The sequence below is a fragment of the Carcharhinus amblyrhynchos genome, chromosome 26 (assembly GCF_965287045.1).
Source record: "Carcharhinus amblyrhynchos chromosome 26, sCarAmb.v2.hapA, whole genome shotgun sequence".
Classification (NCBI taxonomy): domain Eukaryota; kingdom Metazoa; phylum Chordata; class Chondrichthyes; order Carcharhiniformes; family Carcharhinidae; genus Carcharhinus; species Carcharhinus amblyrhynchos.
The window spans coordinates 11332212-11357111 of NC_137349.1; the positions used below are offsets into that span (position 1 = coordinate 11332212).

Sequence of the window (24900 nt, forward strand, 5' to 3'; positions counted from 1 at the left end):
GGCAGCGACAGAACGAGATCGCAAAAACTGCAATGAGCTAACCACCATTCAGCTGTTGTGATCTCGGCTGATGTTTAAATATTGGCCCAGGACCCTGGGGAAAACTTCCTAGCTCTTCCTCATAGCGGCATGCGACCTTGAATGTTCCCCTGGGAGAGCAGGTGGTACCTTCAACAGTGCAGCACTCTCCCAGCACTGGGTATCGCCCTGGATTCGGTGTTCAAGTCTTTGGAATGAGTATCGAAACTAGAACCTTCATAATCAGAGGCAAGAGAGCCACCCCCTGAACCCCGTGTGACCCAAATGAAATCGATCTAATAATAATGGTTCTTTTGCTGCTGCTTCATGGAGATGCAACACTTATTGGCCATCTTCCTGTGTCCTTGTCAAGTATCTGGTCCTTGTGGCTGAGTTGAGCTATTCAACCAGGGGTTGTGTACAACGTGGCATTGCTTAGCCCCAGTGTGTAAACAGCCCACATGTATTTCTGCCTGAGGTTAGTGATTGCGAGAGGAAATCCTGGCTGATTTTTCCCTGCTCCCCTGCTCCTAATTTGGGGATCGACTGTTCAATGGCAAGGGTGCAGCTTCGTGTGATCAGTGCGTTTGCCAACTGCTGAAATCACCCTCGCCACCATTAATAGGTCAAAAGGTCGAGGGGCAAGTTTTCTCTTTGTAGAATGATACATCACAGAAAGAGGTCATTCAGCCCATGAAGCCTTTGCTAACTCTTTGAAATGGAGTTGCTGGCATTGGACTGGGGTAGGCACAGTAAAGTAGTCTGAAGGGGCAGTGCTCCAAATGCTCGTGCTACCAAATAAACCTGTTGGACTTTAACCTGGTGTTGTGAGGCTGCTTACTGTAACTCTTTGAGAACAGGGTTTGATAGGTTAGGCCCAAGCTCTTGCTCTTTCCTCATAACCATGTAGTTGTTCCCTTTTCAATTCCCTTGGCAATTCCCTTCAAAAGTTATTACTGAAACTGTTTGAGATTTTGAGTTCCAAGCCACAACTTGCCACGTAAAAACAATTCCCCCTCCCCAGTTCTTTTCCCAATTATCTTAAATCTGCGTCCTCTCATTCCTGCTGCCACTGGGAACAATTTCCCCCTCTCTACTTTTATCAAAGTTTCTCATAATTTTGCACAGTCCATTAAACCTTCTCTTAACCTTCTCTGCTTAGAGGAGAAGAATCCCATATCTTCAGTCTCGCTATGTAACTGGCTGCAATCTGTTGAGTTGACTCTGCACATTCTTCAAGGCCTTGTGGTCCTTCCTAAATCGTGGTGCCAGAACTGAACACAAGACTCCATCTGGACGTACAGAGATTTGTCTTATTTGTGTTCCATGTGACTTTCTCGAGTAAATAAGCAATTATTTCCCCACTGTGGGCAGCAAGACAATACCGAAGGCATTGTAAGGCTTAATCCTCTTGCCTCAATGACTGAAAATTGCTAACTACAGGGTTCAGCACCAGTTCACGGAAACACTGCTGTACAAATACCAGGTTTAATTGATGAACCGTGCTTTAAGGGTCATAGGTTTCTTCATATTTTGCTTCTAATTGGAGCTGTGATCTGTCACTGTGTGTCTCACACGTACCTGATAAAGAATCTGCAAGCAAGCTGGCAAACTGCATGTCCGATAGGAAGGTTGCATGGCAACGAGATGGATTTGTCTTCCTGATGAGGTAGAAGACTGGGTAGAAAATTGACAGGTGCTGGGAGTGAGAAGTGACTTGAGTCATAAGTTTTCTTTTGATATGGCACAGGTTAGATACAGAATGCATCTCCCTCTACACTGTCCCCATCAAACACTCCCAGGACAGGTACAGCACAGAGTTAGACATAGAGTAAAGCTCTGTCTACACTGTCCCCATCAAACAATCCCAGGACAGGTACAGCACGGGGTTAGACATAGAGTAAAGCTCCCTCTACACTGTCCCCATCAAACACTCCCAGGACAGGTACAGCACAGAGTTAGATACAGGGTAAAGCTCCCTCTACACTTGTAATATGACAAAGGAGTATTTAAGAATGGCAGGACACTAAGAAGCTCAGTGGAACAGATGGATCTTGGGCTGCTTATTCACAGATCCCTGAAGGCAGAAGACCAGGTAAGTAGAATAATTAAGAAAGCATATTGGACAAATGTTTTTACCAGTGATGGCATAGAGTATAAGAACAGGAAGATAATATTGGAGCGTATAGAATGTTGGTGAGGCCACAGCTGGAGTACTGTGCGCAGTTCTGTTCACCTCACTATAGGAACGATGTGATAGCGCTAGAGGGAGTGCAGAGGAGATTCACCAGGATGTTGGCTGGGATGGAGCATTTAATCTATTAAAAGAGACTGGATAGGCTTGAATTGTTCTCTCTAGAGCAGAGAAGGGGAGGGAGGACATGATTTGAATGTATAAGATTATGAGGAGTATGGACAGGGTGGATAGGAAGCGGTTGTTCCTCTTAGTTGCAATGTCAATCGCGGGGATCATAGATTTAGGATTAGGGGTGGGAGATTCAGAGGGAATTTGAGGAAAAAAACACTTGCTGAGGGTGGTGGGAATCAGGAATGCGCTGCCCAGGAAGGTAGTGGAGGCCAGAAACCTTACAACCTCTAAACAGTATTTGGATGAGCACTTGAAACATGATAACATTCAAGGATATGGGTCAATGGAAAATGGAATTTGTGCAACTTTAGTGACAGTTACTATTGATATAGACTCAATGGGTTGAACAGCATTTTCTGCGCTGTGTGGCTCTATTACTCAACACTATAGTTTAGCCTCTGCGTAAGAACGACGCATTACTCTTAATCACAGGCCCAATGTCCCAGATTTTGCTTTTGACTCAGACTAACAATGAAGCACTAGCTATGAGCAATTTGGAGGCGTCACTTGGACCTAGGTTAAGATCACCCAGACCTGTTTAAAATTATAGCTTTTACATCCAAGGAGAACAGCTTCTTTGTGCTCAAGTCTGAGAGGTAAGAGAACAGTTGTTATCATAGAAACCCTACAGTGCAGAAAGAGGCCATTTGGCCCATCGAGTCTGCACCAATCACAATTTCACCCAGGCCCTACACCCATATCCCTACATATTTACCCGCTAATCCCTCTAACCTACACATCTCAGGACACAAAGGGGCAATTTTAGCATAGCCAATCAACCTAACCCGCACACCTTTGGACTGTGGGAGGAAACCGGAGCACCTGGAGGAAACCCATGCAGACATGGGGAGAATGCGCAAACTCCACACAGACAGCAAACCAAGCCAGGAATCGAACCCAGGACCCTGGAGCTGTACAGCTGCAGTGCTAACCACTGTGCTACTGTGCAGCTCGTTAATCCATTGTCCACAATCCTCTGAGACATGGATTGAAACTGAGGCCTGTCTTCCTGCTTCTCAGTTTAATTTTCAGATTCAATAACTGTGATGCTAAAATAAACACGAACATTACGGGAAGAGATTACAAACACTTACATTCCCACAATAAATAGCCAAGACTGGTGTTACAATTACAAATCACAGACGCTAACAATTGTTGCAATAAATCCACACTAATTGACCACAAATAGTAAGATTACAATAATAAATCAGAATCTCCAATATCCAGTATTAATTCACACACACTAGCATGATGGTGATAAGTCTTAAACTCTGGATTGCAGTACTAAATTATAAACACTAAAATTACATGATTGTATCAGAAACACTGACAACATCATATATAGCATTACAATCTGAAATGATGCAATTGTAGTAATCACAAACAAATTACAATAAGAATTAAACTTAATAAGTGGCAAAAATACAAACAATAAAAAATGTATATTTTAACATGTCTTTAATGTGAATTTTTTATCAATTGTGTTTAATTATATGCAGATAGGGGATATTAATTGGGGTTTTACTTGAGTACATATAAAGAGATACATTGTAAAACTACTGGGGTGGTTGTATTATGAGATATATGTTTGCAAGTTTTAACACCACAAATAAATATGAGATTGAGTACAGATTGGTTTGAGTGGCACCTTCACTCACAGGCTTTCTGGACTATAACATGCTGACATTTGCCCATGACTTTGTTTAGTGTTAATTTCAGAGTCTTGGGGAAGAATGGGGACCTGATTTTCTATTAGTTCATGGAGAACTGGGCACTGATCTGGGAGATGACAACATGCACAAGGACATGCACAATTATTGACACGGGGCAGGGGGGCCATTAAATTCTTCCAGTGTGAGCTTTATTACAAAATCAGCCCAATCTCAGTGAGAATGATTGAGAGTTAACAAATGCTGATTTCAGGTATCGAACATGAAGCTTGCAACTACTTGGACTGATTGAATTCTGGAGAGATTGAGGGTTGGTTCAAAGGAAAACAATCACCAATTACTATGAACAGTCACGTTGGTTTATAACATTAATAAATTGGGATGCTTGATAGGTACAAAAACGGCTTTTACAGTTCATGCTCATTACCTTCTGACTGGGCTGGAGAATGGAAGTGTTATCGTCTGACTGAACACTGACCTGAGGTCAGAAACTGGGATTGTTCATGTGTCTGCATTCAGAACGCTTTTTTCTCTGCTCCCCTCCAAAGGCAATGATTTAAACTTGTTTTGAAAGGGCCTCAATGCCTCTCTAACTCTGTAAACTCTTCCAACTTTCTGAGATCTCTGTGTTCCTCCAATCCTGCATCCCCAAGTTTAATCGCTCCACTACTGATGGATACGCCTTGGTCCCTAGGCTCTGGAATTCCCTTCCTAAACTTTTCTGTCTCTCTGTTTTCTCCTCTTCCTTTAAGATGCTCCTTAAAGCCTACTCATTAACAAGCTTTTGATCACCTGTCATTAATATGCCCTTATAAGGCTTTATGACAAATTTCACCTGATCATGTTCCTTTTGGCATCTTGGGGATGTTTTACTATATTAAAGGCGCTACATAAATGCAGGTTATTGTTGTTGGCACTGCTCAAATTGATGCCCCTTGTCCAAATGTTCGGGATCTTATTTGGGCCCTGTCCACCAATCGGGGATGACTCCTCTTCCACCGGCCCAGAAAGCCACAGTGCCCTTTGGTGGATGTCAGGCTGTTAAATCGCTGAGCTCATGGCTTCCACCACCTGAGAGTTGGATGCTTTCACCTTCAAGAGCTGCTGGCCTTGGCTGTGCTTACACTCAGTGTGGCGAGGCGATGGCCGAGTGGTATTATCACTAGACTATTAATCCAGAAACTCAGCTAATGTTCTGGGCACCCAGGTTCGAATCCCGCCGCAGCAAATGGTGGAATTTGAATTCAGTAAAAGCTATCTGGAATTAAGAATCTACTGATGACCATGAAGCCATTGTCAACTTTTGTTAAAAACTCATCTGGTTCAGTAATGCCCTTTAGGGAAGGAACTCTGCCATCCTTACCTGGTCTGGCCTACTTGTGACTACAGAGCCACAGCAATGTGGTTGACTCTCAGGCGACTGGGGATGGGCAATAACTGCTGGCCCAGCCAATGATGTCCATGTCCCCTGCATGAATAAATAAACAAAAAGTCCCGATGAGGAAGGCTGGACTGGAAGGTAAGTGGGGCAGTCTCACTGGGACGTGCTCTATAAGTGCTGGTGTGTGGGAGCAGGCTGCGATTGGGTTGAGGCAGAAGTGTTTTCAAGCAGGGCTGGCCCTTGCTCTGGGGATCTTGGGAAGAAGTTGCCTAAACAGGATGACCATCCTCCCACCCCACCCCACCCCACCTCACTGACCCTGGAGCCGGGCAATAAGAATTTACCAGTGGCAGTGGAGGAGACCGTTAAATGGCAATTAATTGGTTCAAGGGCAGGCGATGCACATGACACCTCACTGCTGCTGCTAAAACTGTAGCGGAGGCGGGCAGCTGATGGGCACCCCCCTCCTGAGGATGATCAGTGAGTGTGGGTGGGCAGAATAATTAAGATTAGTTCTCTCCTCTCCTGATAGCTCCACGCTAGCAGTTGCCAGGGGAAGCACTGATTAAATAATTAGGTGTTTGATGCCTGGCTGATTTTCCTCCTCTGTAACCTTGGATGCTAATTGTCACTGTCAGCGATTACAGGACCAAGTGAAATGAAAGACAGAACTTGAATTTATCTAATATTTTTCTATTCCTTCAGTATCTCTCTCACTCCATCTTCATCCCTCCCATGGCTTCAGCTCTTCAGTGTGTCCAGCTATTCGTTTGCTGGGTGCAATTGAACACCCTCGCCGTGGTGGGTTCGGTAGCGTTTAATCGGGTGAGAGGGTGGCAGGTGAGAACACAGCTGCCTTCTCACCTCTGCCCGGATTAAGACCAGACTGGGAAGGCTCAGAGATGCCTTTCCTTCCCGCCATCAGCTAAGGCCCTGAAGTGGGAAACTGATGGCCATTTGAGGCCTGATTCTGTCACTGTTGGTATTCACCCGGTGGTGGGCACTGGTCTGCCATGGGGGAAGCCCATTGCGGGGCTTCCGGATTGAGGTGAAGGGGTGGGAAAGGGAGGGAAGTGGGTGTTCAAAAGCACCCAGCGCCTGACCGAGAGGACAGGCATCAGTCAGGGGCGGCAGGGCGTTGAGGGTTCCTCTTACTGCCAATTCTCTCAATCCAGCTATCACTCACTTGTGGCCCAGGTCCCTCGTCCCCTCCTTTAAATGCTGCCCCAACCTTCAGTTTGTCTACCTCTCCATCTCTAACCTCACTACATTTGGTAAGTCGGGTGTGGCCCACAATGAGTGTTGGTTTAACAGATTAGACTGAGCTGTGCACCTCTCCTCATGCACGATTAAACTGGATATGATTCAGATAGTGACAGCCGATATGTCTGAACATGGAACAGTCATTTAACCAGAACCTGACACATTCATTTCCAGATAAGTGGCAACAGAATTAAACCTTCACTCAGGAAGATGATGGATAATTTGCCACGGAGCAAAGCAATTGTCATTTTCTGCTCATGCCGAAGACTATTATTTTGCAGATATTTTTCTCTTCTCTAACCTGTGACCAACTGATGTGAAATCGTTCAGATCCTTGCTGAGCTGGAAACTTGGTCCGCTTGCTTTGACAACGTCATTAACTCTCTGCTTTTGAAAGTAGAAAATTCTTTCAAGGCTAGAGTACAGATGATGTGAAAGAATTCCTCTCTCTCCTATTTTAAAGCAAATTTAATACCCTTATTGAAGCAATAGATAAGGGGATGTTGCAGGAACACATTAAGCATCTGTCCACCATTTTTACTGTCATTCCCAAGTGGAAGTTTAATTGTCTTCCATTCCCTAGAATTTGCAGCACTGTAACAGACTATTTCGCCAAATCGGTCCATCGTGGTATCCATGCTCCGAACATGCCTCCTCCCACCCTACTTCATCTGATTCTTATCAGCACACCCTTCTGTTCCTTTCTCCCACTTGTGTTTATCCAGCTCCCTCTTGAATACATTTACACAATTCACCTCAACCACTCCCTGTGGTAAGGGGCGTCTGTAACGCGGTCAACAGCTTGATATCAACCTGCAGAATGGCTGTCAGCGAGCGTGGGAAAGGCACCAGGTCAATCATGCTTGATGTTAAGTGGTGTTCCTCCAGCTATAAGCCCCTGCTGTCAGACTAGTGACTTGTTCCAGGAAAAATCTGACCAAGGGAACAGATGGAAGTCTGTCCTTGTGCATCATGAGGTGTGGGAAGGGAAACAACAACTCTCTATGGTCGTGAGTTCCACATTCTTACTACTGCCTGGGTAAAAATGTTTCTTCTAAATGTCCTACCAAAGTAAAGTTTATTTATTTGTTAGTCACAAGTAAGGCTTACCTTAACACTGCAATGAAGTTACTGTGAAATTCCCCTAGTCGCCACATTCCAGCGCCTGTTCGGGTCAATGCACCTAACCAGCGCATCTTCCAGAACGTGGGAGGAAACTGGAGCACCTGGAGGAAACCCCGCAGACACAGGGAGAATGTGCAAACTCCACACAGTGACTCAAGCTGGGAATCGAACCTGGGTCTTTGGCGCTGTCAAGTAGCAATACTCACCATTGTGCTCCGTGCACCCCAGATTTACTAGTGTCTATTTTATCTTTATAGCCCCTGGTTTAGGTCTCACCTAAAAGGTGGAAACCTCTCCATGATTTAGCGTCTTCTTGTGAAAAGAGCCTCTGGCCTGAGACATTAGGTGCAGGTTTATCTTTATTCTTTTATGGGATGCACATTTGTTGCACATTCCTAATTGACCTTGAACTGATCACTAGGTAATTTCTGAGGGGCAGGTAAGAGCCAACAACACTGCTGTGGATCTGGAGACGCATGTAAGCCAGACCAGATAAGGACGGCAGATTTCCTTCCCTAAAGGACGTGTGTGAATCAGATGGGTTTTTACGTCAATCAATGGTAGTTTCATGGTCACCATTACTGAAACTAGCTTTCAATTCCAGATTTTACTCATTGAATTGAATTTGACCAGCTGCTGTAGTGGGATTAAAGCCATGCCCCCGAGCTTTAGCCCAGATCCTTGATTACTAGTCCAGTGACATGAGCACAATGCCAGTGAATCCCCCAGTGTGGCTTTGCGGGGGGTGGAATCCCTTCCTTTGGATTGCTGGATTTGTTCTCAGGATGTGGGCATTAATGGGCAGGCAACTGTGGCAGATGGATTTCAATATAGACAGGTGGGAGATCATCTACTTTGGACCTATATATATGGATCAGATTGCTTTCTAGATGGCAAAGAGCTGGAAACAGAGTTGGGATCATGGATTGTTTAAATGTCATGAACAGAAAGTAGCCAAAAAGGTGAATGGAAGTCAGATCTTAGAGTCCCAGCATCGTAGTTCCAGATATATAAAACCCTGGTTAGACCACACCCAAAGTATTGAACACAACTCTGGAAAGTACCTTAGGAAGGATATATTGACCTCGGTGGGAGTGCAGTGTAGATTTACTGTGGACAAGCAAGGAAAACTCCATTGGCCTGGGCAAGGTACATCCCCAAGGATGACTCATCCTGGGAGGCAGCCCATGCCAAGAGACTCGCAGGGCACCCAAAGCTCTGATTCAAGGATGCTGTCAAAAGAGACATGAAAACCCCCAACATAAATCACGGCAAGTGGGAAACTCTCGGTGACAAATGACGATAGCAGCAGTTGGCAGGAGTTCAGCAACATGATGACAGGTAGTTTCCGAAGCGCCAAAGCACACAAGAAGCCAGCATAGATCATCCTGCATCATCGGCAAGGGACAACCTCATGTGTGGCACTGTGCAGCAAGCAGACTTTGCCTCTTCAGAATCAGTTTATTCAGCCATCATAATGAATGCAGCTGATGATCTAATGGAACCTCAGCAAGTTCTGAGGCTGCATTCCCATCAACTCACACAGGCTGTCAATCAAACTGGACTCTGGAATTTTACTGCCTCGCCCGCCTGAGGCTCGTTAGATCCCACCCGAGGCTTGTGGAGAATTCCACTCTGCGAGCCTCACCTGCCCCGATTCTGGGGTGAATGTGCCGATAAAATTCCAGCACGAGTGTTAAATAACCAGGATTGTATGGAATTTAGAAAGTTAAGGAGTGATCTGTAAAATTTTGAAGGGAATAAATACAGTGGACGGAGGGAAACAATTTCTGCTAAATGAACACAGTCTAACAATTAAAACCAGAGCTTTCAAGACAAAATAAGGAGACAATTTCCACACACAGAAGTTTGGAACCCTCTTTTGCAAAATATAACTGTTTCTGGGTGAATTCTTAATTTTCAATCTGAGGTGGATAAGATTTTTGTTCACTAAAGGTATTAAAGGATTAAAGTGGGAATATGGAATTAGCCATAATCATAATGAAATAGCAGAACAGGGTCTAAATGGCCTCCTCCTGAGTCTATATTCCATTAAGAGTGAGGCTTATTGGAGGATTTAAGTCATGTTTAGTCCAAGCCGGGATTTTAACAGCAACAGTGAGAAGAGTATTTAGGACCATAGAGTCTTGTGAGCGAGTATCACGCTGGATAGCGTATCCACCCATTCAAGCCTCAGGTGACCTGTAAAATTGAACCCACCCAAAACTCTGATACCTGTAACCTAAGTTACACCAAGCCATGTTTCCCTGTTTCCCCCTTCTCTTGCTGACTTAAATTGACTCCTGGTCTGGCAACGTTCGACTTGAAGATTCTTGTTCCCACGTTCAAATCCCCCCATGGTGCCACACACTTTTTAACACTGTAATCTCCTCCAACAGCAACCCCCTGCCCAAACCCTTCAAGATCTCTACGGTCATCCTCCTTCTGTCCATTCTTTTGTTCAACCATTAGCGGTCGTGCCTTCAGCTTCCTGGGCCCTAAGCTCTGGAATTCCTTCCCTAAACCTCTCCGCCTCTCCCTTTATTTAAGATGCTCCTTAAAAATGATCGCTTTGACAAAGTTTTTGGACATCAGTCCTAGTCTCTGTATACAGCTTGGTGCCGTACTGTTTTATTATGCTCCTGCGATGTACATGGGGACATTTTACTTTGTTAAAGGCATTATGGAAATGTTGTTGTCTCTGTTGAGTTTGATTCTCAAACAGATCATGCCATTAACTTGCAGCAATTGTGAGCTCGGGGCCGACTGTGTGAGCGTTGTTTAACTGCATGTGACAAATGACGAATACAGATGCTTCAGTCAGAGCCAGCAGTGGCACAGAGGGTTACCAGATCCTCAAAATAACAACTAATTGAACAAGATAACAAGGGGATTAATTGGCTCTTGAACCAATCCGTTCGTTGTAACTCTGAGTTGTCAGAAAACCTCATTAACTTTTCAAAGTCACATCTTTGTTCATTTGGGACTGGCAGCCCGAGCATTTTTGCTGTCTTTCATAAAAGAAATCTTTTCATGATGTGTTCCTTTCTGTTTGGAAATAGGCAAGCCTTTGAAGGAAATTGACAATTTTTATCCTTTGACTCTTTGTAAAGGCCGGAGGCGGTCAGGAACTGATTCTGACCCGGTGTATTAGTTTAAGTGACCACTTGTGACGTAGATAGACAGTGAATTCTCAAAAAATTACCAGAGTGTCTTTATATGTGGATTTGGAATTTCATAGAAGACCATTCAGCCCAACTGCTCCATGCTGGTAGTTATACTTGAATGAGCATCCTCCTAACCCTCTCCACGTCTCTGGTGGCACAGTGGTTAGCACTGCTGCCCCACAGCACCAGGGTCCTGGGTTCAATTCTGGCTTTGGGTCACTGACTGTGTGGAGTTTGCACATTCTCCCCATTTTTGCGTGGGTTTCCTCCAGGTGCTCCGGTTTCCTCCACAGTCCAAAGATATGCAGGTTAGGTTGGCCATGTTAAATTGACCCTAGTATCGGGGGATTAGTGGGACAAATGCTTGGGGTTGCAGGAATAGGTGGGATTGTGGTCAGTACAGACTTGATAGGCTAAACGGCCTCCTTCTGTAGTGTCAGGATTCTATAATTCAATTCTAATAACCTTCAATTCATTTCTCCTTCATGTGTTTATCCAGCTTCCTCTTAAAAATGTTCACATTATTTAACTCAAGCACTCTCTGTGGTAACGATTCCCACATTCTCATCATTTTCAGAGTAAAGCTGTTCCTCTTGAATTCCCAATTGAATGTACTAGTGACTATCTTATATTCATGACCCCTAGTCCTGGAGCCCTGTGTGTGATAGTATCTTTTCTTTATACAATATCAAACCCCAACACAATCCTAAAGATGTTTATCAGGTTATCCTCAGCCTTTTCTGGAGAACAGCATCCCGTCGTGGGGAGACGGTGGCCTCGTGGTATTATTGCTAGACTATTAATCCACATAGCTCAACTAATGTTCTGGAAACCTGGGTTCAAATCCCGCCACAGCAATTGACGGAATTTGAATTCAATAAAAAGTATCTGGAATTAAGAATCTACTGATGACCATGAAACCATTGTCAGAAAAACCCACCTGGTTCACTAGTGTCCTTCAGGAAAGGAAATCTGTTGTCCTTACCTGGTCTGACCTACATGTGACTCCAGTCTCACAGCAATGCGGATGACTCTCAACTGCTCTTCAAAGGCAACATGGACAATAACTGCTGGCCAGCCACGTCCCACAAATGAATTTTTAAAAAGTCTTTCATGATAAATAACCTTTCAGTTTTGGTATCGTCTGTATGAACCTCGTTAGCACGTTCTCCTGGCACTGTGAAGTGAGTGTGAGAGGCTGTCGACCACGTCCCCCTCCCCACCCACAGCTCCTGAGCATGTCTATGAGTCTGGATGAAGGTGGTGCTGGTACAGGGAGACTAGCATCTGAGAAGCGTCTACAAATTCATCCTGGGACTGACGGCAGCCGAATGTTGCTCATCTTAGGGCACTAAGGAATTTAAGGGCCATTTAGATCACCTGTACAGCTGCAAGAGCTGGGGGAGAGTAGCTGAGTCAATTCAGACCAAGACTCAAACCCAACTCCTACCTATACTGCATATTGGGCCAGTTGTAGGAACAGGAGGAGGTCATTACGCCTCAAGAGCCTGTTCTGCCTTTCAATGAGATCCTGACTGATTTTCTATTTGAATTCCATTCCCCTGCCCTGTCCCCATTTCCCTCGATTTCCTTATAACCCAGAAACCTGTCAATCTCAGCTATGAATAGACTCGATGTCTGTCTGCCCTCAACTTCCGGGGTGAAGAATTCCAAAGACTCACAATCTGAGTGAAGAAATTTCTCCTCATCCCAGTCTGAAATGATCGAACCCTTTATTCTGAGATTGTTTTTTTCATTTGTTTATGGGATGTGGGCATCAGTAGCTGGGCCAGCATTTATTGCCCATCCCTAATTACCCCTGAACTGGGTGGCTATTTCAGAGGGCATTTAAGAGTCAACCACATGGCTCTAGAGTCACATGTAGGCCAGGCCAGGTAAGGACAGCAGATTTCCTTCCATAAGGGGAACCAGATGGGTTTTTATGACAATCGACAATGATTTCATGGTCATCTTTAGACTTTTAATTCCAGATTTTTAAAAAATTGAATTCAAATTCCATCACCTGCCTTGTTGAGATTCGACCCGTATCCCCAGAGCATTACCCTGGATCTCTGGATGAATGGTCCAGCGGCAATATCACCGCACCATTGCCTTCCCCCTTGTGTCCCCATGTTCTAGACTCCCCACCCAGGGGGAACATTCATCATTGTCAAGATCTTTAAAAATTTTACATGTTTTAATGAGATTACCTCTCATTCTTCTAAACTCTTGTGAATGCTAGCCCATGGTGCTCATTCTCCCCTTGAAGAATAACATCCCCATCTGAGGAATACCAAGAATCAGTCAAGTACCAGTGCTGTATTTTCCTTTACATTAATTCAAAATGAACAGAGGCCTTGACACAGAGTTGGGCTGGAACTTCTGATCACCAGTTGTCGAAACTCTTTCTTTCAGATGAGCTGATGCCAAAAAAGTCCCCCACAAAATCCTCTTTGTCTACCTCTGTAATTGTAGTAATTTATCACGGAATCTCTTCTGAGCAAGAAGTAACTCATCTGGAATCGCCCTGATTAAGCCTTCCTCGTGCGGTGACAGCGAACACCACAGGAAGATGCAGGAGGTGGAGGGAGAGGAGGTGTGGGGGGGAGGGGGGGGGGCGGTGAGTGTCATGGAGTTAGACACGGAGACAAAGCAAAGGAGCAGAAATAAACAGGGAGGAACAAAAGGAAACTGCTGGAAGAAAGAGGGAGGGAGAGACAGAGAGAGAAACAGAGAAGGGTGGAGGAAACAGGCAGCAATGGAGAGAGACAGAAGCAGAGAGGAACAATGACTGGATGCTAATGATAAGGTGCATGTGTGGAGTAACAAGTATTCATAGGATCCAATGCCACAATGAAGGAGATCAGTTCCCAGCTTTATTTTTACTACAGTCCCATGCGTGATTTGACCCACACATTTATTTCCAATATTTGATCAACTTGCTGCAAAATATTTCCCTATAAACACCTGCTCCCTTTACCTTCTGATATCTTCATGCATTTCCTCCGTTAAGATCCTGCTGCAACCTCATTGTGACGTGCCCCACTCTCTTCCCATAAGACATAGGAGCAGAATTAGGCCACTCGGTCCATCGAGTCTGCGTCGCCATTCAATCATGGCTGATATTTTTCTCATTCCCATTCTCCAGCCTTTTTCCCCATAACCCCTGATCCCCTTATTAATCAAGAACCTATCTATTCCTGTGTTAATGACACTCAGTGACCTGGCCTCCACAGCCTTCTGCGGCAGAGCTCCACAGATTCACCACTCTCTGCTGTCAGACCTGCCGAGGTTTTCCAGCATCTTCTGTTTTTATTTCAGATCAAGGTGTGGCCTCACCAAGGCCCTGCATAACTGCAGCAAGACATCCTTACTCCTCTTGCTATGAAGGCCAGCATGCCATTAGCTTTCCTCACTGCTTGCTGTACCTGCATGCCAACCTTCAGCGACCATTCCACTATGACATCCAGGTCATGTTGCATTTCTCCTTTTCCTAAATACTGCCATTCAGATATCATTTTCCTTCTGTTTTTGCCACCAAAGTGGATCACCTCACATTTATCCACATTATATTGCATTTGCCAAGTATTTGCCCACTCAGCAGGTCCAAATCACCCTGCAGCCTCTTAGCATCCTCCTCACAGCACACACTGCCACCCAGCTTAGTGCCGTCTGCAAATTTGGAGATATTGCATTCAATTCCTTTGTACAAATCATCAATGTGTATTGTGAATAGCTGGGGTCCCAGCACTGAACCCTGCGGTACCCCACTAATCACTGCCTGCTACTCTGAAAAAGACCCATTTATTCCCACCCCTTGTTTCTTGTCTGCCAACCAGTTCTCTATCCACGTCAATATAATACACCCAATACCACGAGGCTTTAATTTTGCTCACTAAGCTCTTATGTGGCACCTTGTCAAAAGCTTTTGAAAGTCCACAACATCCACTGGTTCACACTTATCCTCTCTACTGGTCACAGCCTCAAAAACTTCCAGAAGATTTGTAAAGCATGATTTCCCTTTCGTGAATCCATTGCTGACTTGGGCCAATCCTGTCACTGCTTTCCAAATGCTCAGTTATTTCATCCTTAATCATCGACTCCAGCATTTTCCCCACCACTGATGTCAGGCTAACCGGTCTACAATTCCCCATTTTCTCTCTCCCTCCTTTTTTAAAAGATGGGGTTACGTTAGTTACTCTCCAATCCACAGGAACTCTTCCAGAGTCTATAGAATGCTGGGAAATGATCACCAATGCGTCCACTATTTCTAGGGCCACTTGCTTGAGTATTCTGGGATGCAGAGCATCAGATCCTGGGGACTTAGAATCCCTACAGTGCAGAAGGAGGCCATTCGGCCCATTGAGTCTGCACCAAACACAATCCCACAGATAGCTCCATGTATTTACCCTGCTAGTCCACCCTGACACTAAGTGGCAATTTAGAATCATAGAACCCTACAGTGCAGAAGGAGGCCATTCGGCCCATCGAGTCTGCACTGAACACAATCCCACCCAGGCCCTACCCCCATATCCCTACATATTATACCCACTAATCTCTCTAACCTATGCATCCCTGGACTCTAAGGGGCAATTTCTTAGCATGGCCAATCAACCTAACCCGCACATCTTTGGACTGTGGGTGGAAACTGGAGCACCTGGAGGAAACCCATGCAGCCATGGGGAGAACATGCAACTCCACAGAACCCAAGCTGGAATTGAACCCGGATCCCTGGTACTGTGAGGCTGCAGTGCTAACCACTATGCCACCGTGCCATAACTTATCGGGGCTACACTCTGTAATTGGCTGTGAAATACTTTGGGACATCCGGAGGTTGTGAAAGATGACAAACAAAAGCAAGTTTCAAGCTCTTAAAAGAAACTCGACTTGCAGAGGGAGACCTAGCCAGTGTTTACTAATACACCTCATCGTCCTTTGTGAGTTGCCCCCTTTCACCCCCTCTCCCTCGATACCATCACTTCCCAGTAATCGATTCAAGGCTCCGCCTGTCCCCCAGCATCCACAGAGTTTGGGGAGAGAATTCCGGGCTTCCACTACTCTTGGTGTGAAAAAATGCTTCTTGACATCACTTTTGAGTGGACCACATCTAAACTTATGACCAGTTCTGCTCTACCAAATCCCATTATCATTTTAAACAGATCCCCCTTCAATCTACCATCCTTGAAAGTACAAAAATCAAATTTATACAACCAATCATTGCTTAGCCCTCTGAAATATGGGTATTATTCTGACTATTATAGAAACAATGTTATTAAACTTGAAAGAGTGCAGAAAATATTTACAAGGATGCTACCGGGACTTGATGTTTTGAGTTATAAATAGAGGCTGGATAGATGGGGACTTTTTTCCGTAGAGCGTAGGAGGCTAAGGGGTGATCTTGTAGAGGTCTATAAAATAATGAGGGGCATAGATCAGCTAGGTAGTCAACATCTTTTGCCAAAGGGGGTCTAAAACTAGAGGGCACAGCTTTAAGGTGAGAGGGGAGAGATACAATTGTCCAGAGGGGCAATTGTTTCACACAGAGGGTGGTGAGTGTCTGGAATGAGCTGCCAGAGGCAGTAGTAGAGGCAGGCACAATTTTGTCTTTTAAAAAGCACTTAGATAGTTACGTGGATAAGATGGGTATAGAGGGATATTGGCCAAATGTAGGCAATTGGGACTAGCTTAGTGGTTACAAAAAAGGGCGGCATGGACAAGTTGGGCCGAAGGGCCTGTTTCCATGCCGTAAACTCTATGATTGTTTACAAACGTTCGGGAACATGTCCGTGGATGTTCAGCCAATGATGAAGGTAAAAAGCAATGCTGGGAATCGTGTGAAAAAACGTCTTTTGCTGGAATATTCCGTGACACTGTATTCATGTTCAATGTAACAGGTAACTGTGTGTTCACATTCCCATTCACTGCAAAGTAGACGGCAGTCAAAGGAGCTTTCTTCCTTCACAGGGAAGATAAGATCATCTGTCTAGACATCAGATCTCAATGCAAATCTCAGCCAAAGTTATCACCAGCTCAGAGTTGTTAAAAACTCTCCATATGCTGCATTGCGCCGCATTTAACTATTGGCTTCCATGCAGCACTTAATTTTCCTTAGAACTTTCTTAAACTGAAATCTGCATCAGTTACTGAACACTTTCTAATCCTTATTGCGATAGGGTGAGAAAAATTACACGTTCATAGAAGCCATAAAGTGCAGAAGGAGGCCTTTTGGCCCATTGAGTCTGTGCTGACAATAATTCCCATTCCAGGCCCCATTCCTGTTACCCACATATTTACCCTGCTAATCCCCTGACACTAGCGTCAATTTAGCATGGCCAATCAATCTAACTCGCACATCTTTGGTCTGTGGGAGGAAACCGCAGCACCCAAGGAACCCCACACAGAGAATGTGGAGACACTGTACAAACAGTGACCCAAGGCTGGAATTGAACTCAGGTCCCTGGTGCTGTGAGGCAGCTGTGCTAACCATTGTGCCATCGTATCACCCCGGAGTACACTGTACTCTGGAGTGATCTCATTGGTGAACAATTTGCTGCCAGTATAAATTGGTCCAACTTGAAGTTTGGTGGCACAAAATGATCAATTTATATCGAATATTCAGCATGGAAATAAGGCTTGACTGGTTTATGTCTTTATGCTCCATATGAACCTCCTCTCACCTTCATCTTACATTATCGACACACCCTTCTGTTTCTCCCAGATGAGTTCCCCTTAAATATATCTACGGTGGTTCAGCTCAAACAGTCCTGATGGTAGAAGTAGGAGTTTGATGGAGTTGATGCTGAAAAGTTGCTAAGTCTGACTGGGCAATTTAGAACTAAGGGGTCAGAAGCTTGGAATAAGAGATCAGCCACTTAGGACCGAGATGGGGAGGAATTCCTTCTCCCAGAGGGTTGTGAATCTTTGGAATTCTCTATCCCAAAGAGCTGTGGATGCTCCATTGTGGAATATCGAGACTGATAAGCTTTTGGAATTAAAGGAACAAAAATGAATTGATGCACTGGTGGAAGTGCAGAGGAGATTCACCAGATGCTGCCTGGGATGGGGCGTTGAAGTTATGAAGAGAGATTGGGTAGGTTTGGGTTGTTTTTGTTGGAGCAGAGAAGACTGAGGGGGCAATCTGAACGAGGTGTACAAGATTATGAGGGGCATGGACAGGTTGGATAGGGAATAGCTATTCCCCTTCGTTGAAGAGTCAGTCATGAGGGGACAGAAGTTCAGCGTGAGGGGCAAGAGGTTTAGGAGGATGTGAGGAAAAATTTTATTACTCAAAGGATGATGATCTGAATGCGCTGCCTGGGAGGGTGGAGAGGTGGGTTACCTCACATCCTTTAGAAAGTACCTGGATAAGCACTAGGCACATCATAACATTAAGGGCTATGGGCCAAGTGCTGGTAGACAGGATCAGGTGTGCGTTCAGATGTTTATCCTGTGTTGGTGCAGACTTGATGGGCCGAAGGGCCTCTTCTGCACTATATGATTCTATGAATTATGGGATGGTGGACCATGCAGGAGGGAGGAGCTGACCTTGTGGGTAGGTGAAGCAGACTCAAAGGGCTTCTCCAGCTAGAAATTTCTTAGTATAAAATAGAGGCAACATACTGCGGATGCTGGAAATCTGAAACAAAAACAGGAAATGCTGGAAAATCTCAGCAGGGCTGACGACCTCTGTGGAGAGAGAACAGAGCCAATGTTTCGAGTCAGGATATCATCTAGACTCATATTGTTGGCTCTATTCTCACCCCACAGATGCTGTTGAGATTTTCAAAAATTTCTTAAGTTCTTTTGTAGGTCCTTTTTCGAAGTTCCTGTTGAATCTGCATCCTTTTAGCCAGCATGTTCCAGATCATAACAACTCACGGCGTTAAAAAGCATCCCCTCCTGCTTCTTCAGCCAATTTCTCAACTCGACTAAAAGTGCAAAACAGACATAAACAAATTGAGGTCAGTGAAAGTAAAAAGATATTCAGAGTTTTAAAACAGGCTGCCAATTCCATTCCATTATCATTTCCTACATTACAGGAGGGACAACACCTCAAAAGTATTTAATTGCTGTAGGGCGCTCTGGGCTGTTCTGTGATCGTAAAAGACACTGAATTGAAACAGCCGGCATGTAAACTTTCCTGCTGTAATTATAGCTTCCGATAGTGGTGACACTAATGAGTCCTGGCCTGAATTGTATATTGACACCACTTTGTCAGTGAGTTGGAGGTGCGGGTGGGACTTGATGGCAGAACTCAGTGGAGTCGATTTAAACTGAAGATTGTAGCAAAAAGTCAATCTGAAAAAAGTTTCAGTGAAAAGCGGCAAACAGAACTCATGACCGAAACTGCAGCCACTTCTCCCACAACGCAAGGGGTAATTCTGCCAGCAAGATGCAGCTACATAACACAAATTATTTCGATAAATTCAACCCCAGTTGTTTATAGTGGTAAGGGCTACACATTTGATTGACAGGAGAATTATCCAATCATTCCCACTCCAATCATGAAGAGCATCACTTGGAAACACTCCCATCTTCCAGTCAGATCTATTTCCCAGTTATCCAAATTTCTGCTACCTAACCAGCAATGATGAGAAATTAGGGAGAAAAGATGGCCGAGTGGTATTATCACTAGACTATTAATTCAGAAACTCAGCTCATGTTTTGGGGACCTGGGTTCGAATCCCGCCCCGGCAGATGGTGGAGTTTGAATTCAATAAAAAAAAAATTCAATAAAATATATCTGGAATTAAGAATCTACTGATGACCATGAAACTATTGATAGAAAAACCCATCTGGTTCACTCATGTCCCTGTAGGGAAGGAAATCTGCCGTCCTTACCTGGTCTTGCCGACATGTGACTCCAGAGCCAAAGCAATGTGGTTGACTCTCAACAGCCCTCGGGCAACTAAAAATAGGCAATAAATGCTGGTTAGCCATGTCACACAAATGAATAAAAAAAAGTTGAGAGTCAACCACATTGCTGTGGCTCTGGAGTCACACGTAGGCCAGACCAGGTAAGGACGGCAGATTTCCTTCCCTAAAGAATATTAGTGAATTGTTGGGTTTTCCCAACAATTGATTCATGGTCATCAGTAGATTCTTCATTCCACCGTCCTTTTCTTTCCCTGAATTCAAATTCTACCGTCTGCCATGGCGGATTCGAGCCTGGGTCCCCAGACCATTAGCTGAGTTTCCGGATTAATGGTCTAGCAATAATACCACTAAACCATCGCCTCCCCAACTGCCTCTTCAAGGGCAACTAGGGGGGTGGGCAATACATTTTGGCCAGCCTGCGATGCCCATGACCCACGAAAGAATGAAAAAAAGGATTATGTTGTGATAGTAAATTGAAAATTGACTTGTATCTGTGTGCCTGGATCCAATTAGTTCCTAAATCTCTAACTGCATCTTTCTCAAAAAGTATACTAAGAGTTGGATTTTCCAGCCCTTCCTGTCAGCAGAATCTTTCAGTCCCGCTGGAAGCCACTCCTCTCACCCAGGGAGGGTTCCCTGACAGCAGGATGGGCAAGCCATAAAAATGCCATTGGTCACAGCAGCACCAGAAGATCCTGCTGATGGCCAATGGCAAGCCCCATCCATCACCGGAAAACACGTCGCAGGGGGCTGGAAAATCCTGGCCCAAGTCTTCATGGTGTTAAACGTGTTTCAGTGGATAGCATTCTCACCTCATTGAGAAGTCACCTCAACCAACTCAAGAACAGCTTCTTCCCTGCTGCCAGCAGACTTTTGAATGGGCTTACCTTACATTAAGTTGATCTTTCTCTACACCCTAGCTATGAACTGTAACACTACATTCTGCACCCTCTCCTTTCCTTCTCTATGAACGGTATGGCGTGTCTGTATAGCACGCAAGAAACAATACTTTTCACTGGATACTAATACATGTGACAATAATAAATTAAACCAAATCAAAAAAAACATAGATTCAGAGATTTGAACACAAACTGTAGTAGCACAGAGGGAATGCTACAATAGCAGAGCTGTCGTCCTTCAGATGAGACCTCGACCCGAGGCTCTCTTTGCCCTCTCAGGTGAACATAACAGATCTCATGGCAGTATTTTTAAGAAGAGCAGGAAAATTCTCCCCCATGTCCTGCACAATGTTTATCCCTTAACCAACAACCACAGAAATAGATGATGCAGTCATTAATTACCAGTTGTGTGCAAATTGGCAGCTGCGTTTCCTACACTTCAAAAAGTACTTCATTGGCTGTAAAACCCTCCGGGACGTCCTGGGATTGTGTGAAACGGTATCGAAATGTAAGTCCTTTCCTTCACTCCTCGTGTGCTGCGCTGCGGGAGATTGAGTTAATCAAATAAAAAGGAAGAAACTTGGCTTGGCAATGGGTGGCAGAAGGTGATAAAAGGAGAGGACTCCTGCTGAGGTGAAGACGGGGGCGGTAACTAACAGATCTTCACAGCAATCTATTCCTGGTGCTTAAAGAATTCATAAAACTCGTACTCACAAGATGCAAAGAAAAATCAGCTCACTCCACTGAAAACTTGGCGTGGTAACAATACCGGGTCTGGAGCCTGTCACAAAAGGCAATAAACACTGCTTATTAAAAACTGGAATATGCCAACCTATGATTTTCTGCTTCATTGCGATTCACGTGCTTTGTGACTTGTTGATGTAAACTTGTACAATGTAGGGTGCTTAGGATGAACAGGTTGTTCCTAACCTCAGGTTTAGGGGCTTCCCTAACCTCATGTCTCTGTTGTAAATTCAGCAATGGAGATTGATCACTGTGCTCAGTCAATAGCTCCACGACTCATAGAATCATAGAGACCCTACGGTGCCGAAAGAGGCCATTCGGCCCATCGATTCTGCACCGACCACAATCCCACCCAGGCCCTACCCCCATATCCCTCTAACCTTCACATCTCAGGACACTAAGGGGCAATTTTAGCATGGCCAATCAATCTAACCCACACATCTTTGGACTGTGGGAGGAAACCAGAGCACCCGGAGGTAACCCACACAGACATGAGGAGAACATGCAAACTCCACACAGACAGTGACCCGAGCCAGGAATCGAACCCAGGTCCCGATAGCTGTGAAACAGCAGTGCTAACCACTGTGCTATGCTTTATTCATAAAAATCTCAATTAAACCAATACAAATCTACATGTCTATAAATTGCAAACAGTGCAGAATAAAAACATTTTTACAGTCCTATACAAATGACAGTCATTACATTTCAAAACTTAAAACCATATACATGCCTCAAAATTTACTGTGTGCCATTATTTCTCAGATTGGCACACAGTTACGCAGGCCAAGGGTGTTCTGCAGTTCCTGGCTCCATTCTCTGTCTGCTCTCTCTCACTATCTCTATCCTCCTGCTCTGTTCTCTGTCTGCTCTCTCTTGCTGTCTCTATCCTCCTGCTCCATTCTCAGTCTGCTCTCTCTCGGTCTCTCTATCCTCTAGGCTCCACTCTCAGCCTGCTGTCTCGCTCTCTCTATCCTCAGGTTCCGTTCTCAGTCTGCTCTCTCACTCTCACCATCCTCTCGGCTCCGTTCTCAATCTGCTCTCTCTCACTCTCTCTATCCTCCCGCTCCATTCTCTGTCTGCTTTCTCTATCCTCCCACTCCATTCTCTGTCTGCTCTCACTTGTTCTCTCTATCTTCCCGCTCTGTTCCGAGTCTGTTCTCTCTCACTCTCTCTATCCTCCTATGCCTGTAATTGTTAATCATCCTTGCTGGAACACACATCTGTCTTGTTACTTTTGTCCTTAGTTTTAATCACAAAATCAATTCTAATTGAACACAGATTAATTAAACCTTCCCTCTGCAACCTGTAATCACTTAAAAACTAAGATAAACTCAGGTTTTCTCTCCTATTCTTTGCAACTTGTTGATGAGCTACTGTGTGGATCTTGGCCCTTCACTGGAGTTTCTTAGTTTCATAGAATCCCTACAGTGCAGAAGGAGGCCATTTGGTCCATCGAACCTGTACCAACCACAATACCACCCAGGACCTATTCCTATAACCCCACAGATTTACCCTGCTAACTGCCCTTGCACTAGGGTCAATGTAAGATGGCCAATCCACCTAACCCCCACAATTTTGGAGTGTGGGAGGAAACCGGAGCACCCGGAGGAAGCCCACGCAGACACTGGAAGAATGTGCAAACTCCACACAGACAGTGACTCGAGGCCAGAATTGAACCTGGGTCCCTGGCGCTGTGAGGCAGCAGTGCTAACCACTGTGCCACCATGCCATCTATTTCCGCAAGTCTACATTTTGGATAACCAATGTGTTATTCTATGACTTCCTCAACATCATTTCCCAAATCTGTGATCTGTACTGTCCAGAAGGATAAGGGCAGCAGGCACAATGGAACCCACCACCGTCAATCCCATCAAAGGCCAGAATTCTGCAGCGAGTTCCTTGCTCCCAACTCTCCAAAGAATGTCTGACATCTACAAGGCACAAGCCAGGAGTGTGATGGATAAATGCAGCTCCAACAACACTCGAGAAGCTCAACACCATCCAGAACAAAACAGCCTGCTTGATTGGCACCCCCATCCATCACCTTCAACAGCCTCCCCCACCACTGTCACACAGCAGTGTGAACCATCTATCAATAAGATGCACTGCAGCAACTCACTAACGCTCCTTCGACAAAACTTCCACACATTTCAAACATAAGAGATAGGAACAGGAGGAGGCCATTCGGCCCTTCGAGCTTGGTCTGCCATTCATCATGGCTGTTCAAAGGTGTCCAGATGTCTTCTTCATGCCTCTTCATGACCTCTCAAGCCCACCCACCTTCTCCCTATGGCCCTCGCTCCCTCCTGCTGCACTATCAAAACACCCATTCAAATACCTCCTCTATATAAATACCTCCTCTATATAAATACCTCCTCTATATAACTGCTGCTCTCTGAGGCAGCCTCACCACTACAATCTCACATTCCAGCATTGAGTCAAGTGATTGGTGCATCACAATATTTTACTGACCAACCAACTCTGTTGCTGGGAAAGAAAGACTTGCATTTATATAGCGTCTCTGACATCCCAAAGGAATTTACAGCCAATGAAATACCTTTGAAATGTAACACTGTGGGTATGTGAAGTATCATAACCAAATCTTTTTTATTATGTGATATCATGTACCCAGGGAGAACACCTCAACAGAAAGGCAGCACTCCCTCAGTACTGACCCTCCAACAGTGTAGCACTTCATCAGTACTGGACCTCTGACAGTTTGGCACTCCCCCATACTGACCCTCTGACAGTGCAGCACTCCCTCAGTACTGACCCTCTGACGGTGCGGCACTCCCTCAGTACTGACCCTCTGACAGTGCAGCACTCCTTCAGTACTGACCCCCTGACAGTGCAGCACTCCCTCAGTACTGACCCCCTGACAGTGCAGCACTCCCTCAGTACTGACCCTCTGACAGTGTGGCACTCCCTCAGTACTGACCCTCTGACAGTGTGGCACTCCCTCAGTACTGACCCTCTGACAGTGCGGCACTCCCTCGGTACTGACCCCCTGACAGTGCAGCACTCCCTCAGTACTGACCCTCTGACAGTGCAGCACTCCCTCAGTACTGACCCTCTGACAGTGTGGCACTCCCTCAGTACTGACCCTCTGACAGTGCGGCACTCCCTCGTACTGACCCTCTGACAGTGCAGCACTCCCTCGGTACTGACCCCCTGACAGTGCAGCACTCCCTCAGTACTGACCCTCTGACAGTGCAGCACTCCGTCAGTACTGACCCTCTGACAGTGCGGCACTCCCTCAGTACTGACCCTCTGACAGTGTGGCACTCTCTCAGTACTGACCCTCTGACAGTGTGGCCCTCCCCCAGTACTGGACTGGACTGTCAAACTGGATTATGAGTTCACGGTTTTGGAAGGGACTTAAATCCTG

General features: G+C 45.2%; 1 protein-coding gene across 1 annotated transcript in view; it reads left to right on the forward strand.

Annotated features, from left to right (window-relative positions):
- The window catches only part of yjefn3 (YjeF N-terminal domain containing 3), a 132873-nt gene that overhangs the window by 61143 nt on the left and 46830 nt on the right, over positions 1-24900 (forward strand). The gene's annotated exons all lie outside the window — the stretch shown is intronic.